We start from the raw sequence: 9,700 nt of genomic DNA, 5'->3' as shown, positions 1-9,700 counted from the left end.
AGACTCCATCACCTCCCCGTGTCCCACAAGGGCTGACTGAGTCATCTGTATCCCTTGGCCACGTCCTCTGCTCCTTTAGAGAGCTGCTGTCCACATGCACTCCCCCTCCTGAACACCTAAACACAGCCAAAGCAACGAGTCCTCCTACAACCTGCTCAGGACTCGACACCACATTTCACAATATGTGCTCTGAGGTTGAAAAGTCTCAGGAAGAGGCCTTCAATGCCCACTTCTACAAATGGAAAAAATTAAATAGAAAAGGGAAAAGGGCATATGACAACAGATTTTGAAGAATCCAATCTGAGCATCTGCAGCAAAAATTAAACTTCATGTGCAGTAAGCACCCTGGGACCAGTGTTTGAATTAGAAGTTTCTAAGTTATTTGTCAGATCAATCCCTGTAAGAAACAGGTTTTTACTGGCATTTTTGTAATGCAAACAATTTTTATTATATTCCCCCATGTATTCCAACAGCTGTGGTAGCAATGCCCTTGGTTATAGACTTCAGACTCCCCAGTTTGTTTGTGTCTGCTATATTTAGGTTTGTTGTTCAAACCTCTTGATCTGACTATTGGTATGACTCATCAATTGTTGGTAGCATATTATTATAACCAATCAGCAACTTACAATTAGAGACAATGGCTTCTGAATAAAATTGTTGACTGGAATCCTTTTTTGAGCCTGTTAGCAGTGGCCATTAGAGAAAAAGCTTTACCATTTCTAATTTTGTGTTATTGATCCAAAAATGTTAGAGATAAAACACTGCTGGAAAACTTCCTGGAGATTATGTCAATACACACTAAGTATTAATACAATAACTTTTAAGAAGCTAGACATAATGATTCATCCCTCGTAACACAAGCCTGGTCTTTGCAATTACCTTTTGTGATTTCCTTGTCATTATTTACACTAATAGAAAAACTTACCTTTCTCCCAAAATATTAATTTTAAGTTTTTACAGGAAAATCTATTCCAGACTGAGCAACAGTTTTCCAAGCAGCTCCTTTAAGCGTCCAGGTCTAATAGACTTTGCAACCACACAGGCAACTATGTGTATGTGTTCCATATGGGCGATTTTGGCAAGTTCCCTGTGCTGCAAATTTCTCTTGATCCAGCTTCACAATGGAGATCAGTCCATGCAATCTCTGGATTTCATTGCCAGTGGAATGAATATCTGCCCAACAGAGCCTGTGAGGAGATTGGAGTGACATTCAAAACTGGTGGAAGCCATGGTGTTTGGGGAGAGACAGCAGCCTCCAGCTTTGGGCACATGCTTGAGCCAGATTAGCCAGGAGCCCTGCCTTCTTTTAGGGAGAACACACTTTTTGTTGGCTGCTGAGTGGCATCCAAGAGGCAATATTCTAGCTTCTAGCCCTGTTTGTGGGCATGTTTCACCTATAATTTGGCAAGGCAAATCATTATCTGGCACACCAAAAAGGTTGCTGACTCCAGGTAGAAGCTATTTTAGAATGCTTTTATGGCAGAATACTTTTTCCTCATTTCCATTATCCAGGGAATAATTTATTGCAAGGAAAAATATATTGCCCTGCTATCTTTCCAGAAGAATTCACATGGGGATTAAGCCAGCATCTTCACAAACAAATCTTTGTTTGCAAGCCCAGCATACCAGCAGTATCTTCAGAGTGCTAATGAAGTTTAATTGATGGCATCGCCCTCCCCAACAAGGCGGGAAACCTTCAAAAAACCCTGTAGAAATTCTGTGAAATCTAATTTTTTCAACTGTAGTGATTATTAATTATTTTAGCTCATGGTCATACAGAATTTGCTGTTTGCCAGCTCACATGGTATCAACTTCATCTACAAGCATTCCTGGCACCCTGTGATACCATGACAAGCCAGGGCTACCTGCACAATTCACAACATCTGCAGATCAGCCTCCCCAGACCACTGTCCTGAGCACATGAATTTTAAATGCTGTCAGTCATCACTCCTGCTCAAATGATAGCACAAAACCAGTAAGAACACAGAGCTTGGTGCTTTTTTTCTTACCCTCCCCATCCTTCAAACGATGTCATTTAAGCTCTGTTTTTGCTCCAATCCTTGCTGGTGGTACAAAACTCAGCAGGAGGGTGATGAAAAGAGGTGCAGATCAACCCTGCTGCAAAACACAGGAGGACAGATTATGACACATTTCTCAGTAGATCATCTTCTTGAGGGCCTCACATTCCAGCATCACTCCTGTGAGAGTCTGAAAATCTTAATTGAGACATTCAGCAGCCTCTGGGACACATCTATGCACTATGGAAAATTTGTCCCTCCTTCCCACATGTTGAGTGAGGGAAAGGAAACAAAATGGACATGCTTCGTGTGCAGAGGAAATACTTCATGTTAGTCTGCACAAGTGGCAGATTCTAGAACACATGCTTGGGCTGTTAATATAGGGTTTAAAAGAACTAATTAAAAAATCACCCAGGATTAAACTGAATGGACTTACTTCAAGTCCTAAAAAAGCAGAAAACTAGCAACCAGGTTCAGACTTCAGTCCAAAAATTGCTGGGACAAGCTCACAGTGACAGAACACTGGACAGCAGGATTTGCAGCAGCACCATCAATTTTATCCTGAAAGGCTTTCCTGCTACTCATTTACGAGAACAATCAGACAGATCCCAAGCTATAATTTCAAATTGAGTTTTCATATGTTAGATTTCATCTTTCACAGATGCTTCTTCCTTGGCTTTTCTATGCAGCCATCACAACCACATCATGAGAACAGTAACACATACAAGTTTATCAGTTCCTCAGCCTTTTGCAGGATCCAACATTTGTACAGTTGTTATTTCCATTCCAAGCCCAAACCCGTCAGTTCTCCACACCATATTTTCTTCTTGCTTTTCTCCTGAGTTCCAAAGGAGATGGAAGGAAGGAAGACCTCCACTTCCAAAAGCATCCTCTTTCCAAGGAAAGCTAAACTGGATGTGGGCAGCCTGAGCAATTCCTCAGACTGAACGGTTTCCTTGATGCATAGATGACAGGACGGGATTTCAAATGAGCAGCTAAGTGCTGGAAGTGAACAAATAATTCAGTAGGAGAGATGCCAAGTGTGCCGTTCACTAAGATTAATTTATTATGAAAGAAAAAGTTCACAGGAGAAAACTTCTTGGAGGATAGATTTTCTATCAGACAGTGATTTGTGCAAGGACTGCATTGGTTAACTTGCATTTTAGAGCTCTTGACAAAAGTGGCTCTTTGATGTGCCTGGTTGCATGTTCACATTTCTAAAATGCTGCACTGCTGCCATGAACACCACTCATTTCCTGTACAACATGAGCCACACACGAGACTGCCTTGAGCTCAGAGATCATTCTGCTAAGCGTTAGGAGAGATAATAGCTGTTACAGATTCAAGCCTAAACAAATCAAGTGAAGAGATTTTTTCCCTTGGTAAAGAAGGAGATTTTAAATCAAACGTTTACAGGTAGCAACCTTATGTTCAAATCTAACATCTATGCATCAGAGAACATCACCTCATTACACTATTGGCCTCTAAAGAAGTTTTCTGTAATTTCCAGTGAGCTTTAAAATTTTCATGGGGAATAAATCTCAGCCACTGACACATGCTGCACTTTTCTGCTAGTGACTCCATGAGAAAATGCAACAGAACATCTGAAAGGGTTCAGAACTGCACATGGAAAATTAATTTTCTTCCCATTTCCACCTGTCTGTGCATTGTGCAGTCTCTTCTAACTGCACTTGATACAAGGCATGGCACATCCTGTCCAGATTCTCACCTTGGGAACAGCAACATGAATCTGAACTATTATATCAATGAAGTTGGTTTACTTTGAGAAGCAGGTCCACTTTTAGCCCTCTAAAGAATTACAAAAGTATGGAGATATTTTCAATTTCTAGCAGTTTACATAGATTAATGTGCTCAAGATCCTCCTCTATTTCTTTCTTTCAGTAATTACTGGTCACCCTGGAAGAAAGATTTTGAGGGCCAGTAATTGCAACGAGGTTAATTAATTTGTGTCTGGTCTTTATCAAGAAGCAGCAACAAAGTCTCTGGATTTACACTGAAATTTGTAATTACGCTGAAAATTACGCTGAAATTTTACTCATTATATCTTTTCAGTTTTAGGTGAATACAAGGTGTTAAATTTTAGTGGTTAGAGCTTTCACACTGAACATGCCTAATCCATCCAAACAGGAGGCTACAGCCAAAGGGGAGGTCTGGCTACCCAAATGTGCCTCTTGCTGCCTAAATATTCACCCTGTTTCCCATTGACTGGATTGAACAGTAAGGTGGCTGCGGTGCAAACCTTTGATCCAGCCAGAAAAATAACACCTCCCTAAACTACTGATTAGATTGAAGTGAACTCAGCTGTCAGCTTCCTGACAGGCAGACAAGATGAATGTTGGATTTGATGCCCAGTGCAAGGAAGCAGCTCCTTGTCTTCATTTGGAAAAACAGGTGTCTACCAAGGAAGGAAGTAGCTTCTCCTGAAATGGAAAAATGTAAGCCCCCTCCCTCTGAATTGTTATAAATTTGAAATTAAGGGGGGCTCTCAGGTAAAAAATATGGGACCAGGTATAACAGTTCTTTATTAGGGAAGAAAATTAGAAGATAAAAATAAGCAATGCAGTAAACTAAAACAATGCTGACAGAGTCAGAGCACAACCTGACACCCTGTTGGTCAGGGTGTTGGTAGCAGTCCAATTGGAATTGTGGCTGCAGTCCTCCTGGAGTGTGAGGTATGGTTCTGTTGGAGCAGGGATCCTGTAGAAAGGGTGTAGTCTTCCTCTGAAGATTCAGTGGAAGAGGCAGCTGTTCCTCTGGGAAATCCAGTGGAGAAAGCCATGCTGGTGTTCCAGAAACTCAAGATTATAACTGTGTAGGATGCTCCTCTGGGCGGAGCATCTCACAATGGGCTACTATAGCTCCTATCAGTCATGCAGTGATATTCAATAGCTTATTGTAAGCAGATGTTTCCCTGGAGGGAGGAGTGGGTGTGGAAGAGATAAGAAAAACTGCCCACTTAACAAAAGACAACTGCCATACAGATGGCAAATAGAATACAATTTGCTTGGCAATCCAGCACACTTCTGTATCACACAATCAAGTGAAATTGGGGGTCTTATGCAGAATTTTGAAACAGGACAGATATTCTCCTAGGTGAACATCAGAACTGAAAAGCCATCACCTGATCACAGAGACAAATACCCCAGTGCTTCAGATTCAAGCTTATTCACACTCCACCTAAGTAACTTTATCTTCTCCATCAAAAAAGCCTTTTTTGCTTTTCATGAAAAGACATGAAGAGAGGTCGATTATAAGTGAATTAAAAATGATACTTGTCAATGAAAATTAAGTCAAGAACCAAAAGAAATCATCTGTTAATAGGGAAAAAAACGCCACTACATCTGTACCTTAACATTTTAATGACTTCACCTGTCCCTCTAAGAATTTATTTCTGCTTATACAAAGTAGCCCAGGACTCTCTTCAGCTTTCCTTACCTGCTGGTACAAATGTATCCTGTGCAGAGAACAGTCTTTGGAAAACATATATGATGGAAGGAGAGATCTTAGCATTCTGGAGGACTTCCAGTTCCTGAAGAAGGTTTTTTGAGCCTTCTAGCTGCTTGGACTGCTTTGAGGCATGGTGTGATACAGGACAGGAGAGGATAGGTCTTCAAGAGATCACTCTGGTGTCCAGCAAGACAGTGATGAAGTCGTTTTAGCCTCTGGAACTCAGTGTGATGCAAACCCCTCAGTCTAATTTGGCAAGACAACTGCAGTGACTGTTACCTGCCTTCGTTACTGTTTTATCATGTGGCATTGTATGACTCCTGAATTCAGCATTTCTATCACTGTTCTCTATAAGCAGCTCATCTAGGGCATCTAATTCCCAGCTTTGAATCCAACAGAGTTGTTCTGGCAGCACAAAGGCTGTATTAGCCTCTAGGTAAGACATGACCTTGGTTGGAACTCCTATTTATTTATTTATTTCACAGTCAATAGAAACACTCTATCCTACCAATTCACTTTACTACAGGTGCAACTTTAGTTTCCTCATTCCTCTAATCTATGCATATCCATTTCTATGCTAATTTGACTTTTCACTGTTCTTAACCACAAGCAGCAGCTTCTCATAAATTTCTTGTTCTGTTATTTACTCATCTGCATTCAAATGTTGTCTTGTGACCAGAATACCCTCAAAGTGTTTCAATGATTTCTAGTTTCTCCATTCGTTTACAAGCACTACCCTTCTCAGAGTTATTCCAGGAAGGGATACATTAAAGTATGAGCTCATTGCTACAGAGGATAAGGAAGAGGAATCCTGTGCAAATGCACTTCCATTCAGCCCTACTGCAATAACTAGGCAAAATGAGCAGACACCTATGAGAAAGGCACCTACTGATCTTTTTTTTTTAATGTAAAAACATTTTTTTACAATTAAGATGATCTCCAGGTAGGGAGGTCTGCTGCAAATGCCTGCTCTCTTAGCCTTCCTTCACTACAAAGGGATTAGTCTTCCAAACACTGATATGACAGTTGGTCCTGAGAAAGGACCATTTACCTCAGCATTCAAACCATTGGTTAATCCAGCCCAGTAGCTTCACTGCAACAACAGCCAGCTCTTCCTGCTGCAGACACATGCAGAACAGAACAGGTTTGACACCTGATGTCAGCCAGTCCTCGTGCATTCCCTCCAGGGCTCACAGCTACAGCCTCACAGTGTCCACAGAGCAGCACTACCCTCCCTGCTGAACAAACTCCCCCAAAATCAATAGTTTAAGCAAGGCGCAGAGGTGTTAGTCAGGAGGTCACCCTCCTCCCTGCATTCCAAGGTCACCCTTCTCCATGTGCCTTTAGCCAACACCAACCCATAGCACTCAGCTTCCCTCCTTGCCCAGCCAGGCAGCCCCTAATTGCAGAAGGGGGGCAGGAAACACAGCCAAGCCCCCTCATTAGTGCACTGCTTTCCTACTTAGAGCCACCAGAGAACTGGGACAGGCCAGCACTGTTTACAATGTCACATGCAGCTGGAGCTCAGACAGAGCTCATTAGGCATTGACAGATCCACCTTTAGAGCCGAAAGTGAAGCTCAAACATTAAAGCAACTGCAGAAATGCATCTTCCGACTCTCTGGGCAAATTCTCAACTTACCTAAAATTTTAAAGAGCCTTACAAGCATCCTACTCAACATGCCATGGCACTTGTGGACCGCTTGATTAGTTGAAACTTTATCATTCAGTAAAAGATCCCGATGTTGGTCTTCCAGATTTGCCACTGTAATTACAGATTGACTCTGCTTACTGAGGTGCAGAAGGAGACGTGCAAGGGATATAACCACACCACGACAAAGATGACATGTACCCCTTCAGATTTATCTCCAGAAAGGACGCATCCCTACTTTCTTCTAAAAAAGCCTCGGTCTTCACTTCAGAGGCATTTCTGAGGTAAAGAAATGCTCTCTGCCCTTTTCTGCAGTGACTGAGGAGCCTGCATGTTCTGAGCTGCAGAGTATACTGAAAGGGCATCCCAGCTCCATCTGACACACCAGCCCGTATGGTGCTTGTGGCATCTTTCATTTTCCTCTTCCCATAGCCATTGCAAAGGCAGGTTCCCTCCCATGCTTAACCTGCTTTCCATAGCAACTAAAAATTCCTTTTCAAATTGCAAGCAACTTGATATTTTACCTCTTTCTCCAGTTGTTTGACATTCTTAATGTGTCTTTGATAAAAAACTGATCAATGTTTTCATGCTAGCAAGATTTAAAATAGCACTACTATTTAAACCTGTAACATTCTTCTCCTTAATAATGCTCTTCAGCAAGCAACTTAGGACAGCAGAGACAAGGCAAAGGACTTTCCTAGACGAAAGCCAAACTGGTAAGCAAGAAAAAAAGAGAGGGAGAACAGTTATGTAGAAATCCCACAGCAATCAGAAAGTTCCTTGCATCAGAGTATCATGTTTTTACCAATAATAAAATGTCAAAGGAAGGAAAAAAATTATGTATCTTCAGTGTGTGCTCCAAATGTGCATAAGAGAACCTTTTCTTCATTTTCCTGTTTCCACATCTGTAGAAATGAAGGCATAAATCAGATGTATCTATTCACTCTTAACTAGCTGAACATCCACATTCTTGGTTACAAAGCCATCAGTGCCTATATTTTAATATCATAGTTGATTAGCCAACACTACATTATGCTGAAGGAAGTACTGCTTCCCTGAAAATGGCTATTTGAATTTAATGGTAACTGGTTTATATCCCAGGGGTATTATCACTATTGCAGTCAGATTTCTGCAATTAATTAGTTCATTGTCTGCCCTTGATGGTGAGGAGGCACTTCTCCATGGCAACATTGATTTGTGAAGTTTAGTTTCAGAAAGAGAAGAAACCCACAAACCCTATGAATTCAGCTACACCAGCAGCAAGAGCTCTCAGGCTGCAAATTCTATGAGACAGGAGTTGCTTATCCAGCTTGTGCTGTGCTTCAGTGCTTGGCAGCCTGAGCACTGCTCAGTGACTCACTGGCCCTGTGCTAGGGGCTGGCAGCTCATTAGTGTTGACTCATTATTTCAGACATGTGAGAAAGCCAGCCAACAGCAAGGGACAGAACATATTGGGTTCCATCCTCATCTAAGCAGCTGAGCCACTGGGGAAGGGCCATTTATTTCTTGCCCCTCTACAGGAGGCCTTGCTTTAAAACGTTCCCATTGTTTGGCTTAACCATGCTCCTGGCATTTAACACTTTGCAGTAATAATAAGAAATAGCACCTAGGCTTTAAACTGTTTTCTATGTTCAAAGATCCTAAGACAATCTGTACATTTGGTGAAACACACTCAAGACATCTAATAACTTGTCCAGCACTTAATTCCTCTGAGTTGCATAACAATAGAGGCTTAGCAGACATCAAAAGCTGCCACAAAGCATTAAACTCACATAGCAAAACCAAAATTACTATTACTCTCTCTGGGTTGTAAAGTTATTGATGTTGAAAAAGTCAAAAGTTGCAAATACTTCCTCATTACTTCAATAAATTGGGGACCTACTGCTATTTTATAAGAAGACAGAAAAACCTCAAGAGAATTAATAAGTAATATGAGATTATGTACTATGGAGTCAAAAAAGCCAATCCCAAATTTTAATTTTCCATGCAACTCCATTGTTTGTGGTTGCTAAACTTCAGGATTAATAATCGCTTCTCTGTTCTAGTCGCTCTGAACACCCCTTACTGAAGATTTTCTTCTTTTGAAAATTAACTGGGGCAGGAACAAAAGCTTTGTTTGTGCCCACCAAGTAGCTTAATGGAGGTGGTTAAATTCTCTTTTCTGTATAGCAAACACACCATTATTTGTACAAAATCACAGATCCACACCAGAAGAAACCTTCACATTTCAAGGGTGCTCCTTGCGGCTTGTCTCTTGCCCCTGCCAAGGGGACACACAGGAACTTCACAGTGCCTGGAAGCACTGCCTAACCCCTGGATCTTCACTGGATGTACCTCTACTGTGAAAAATGCTGGGGGTGGGAGGGTTATATTTAGACCCCCAGTGCATTGTTAACAGCAGGGCTTTCTAAGTGAGTTGAACAACACTGTTTGAGATCCTGCTGCATGCTCCTGGAGTCTCCTCCAAAGACACCATTGCTGTTAGAACCACCAGCTTCCCATTCCCATTGTTGGTGAATAAAGTATCTATATAGAACTGTGATCTATTCCAAATACAAAACTAT

This window comes from Ammospiza caudacuta, chromosome 2 (assembly GCF_027887145.1).
Source record: "Ammospiza caudacuta isolate bAmmCau1 chromosome 2, bAmmCau1.pri, whole genome shotgun sequence".
Classification (NCBI taxonomy): Eukaryota; Metazoa; Chordata; class Aves; order Passeriformes; family Passerellidae; genus Ammospiza; species Ammospiza caudacuta.
This window is presented reverse-complemented; position numbering follows the sequence as displayed.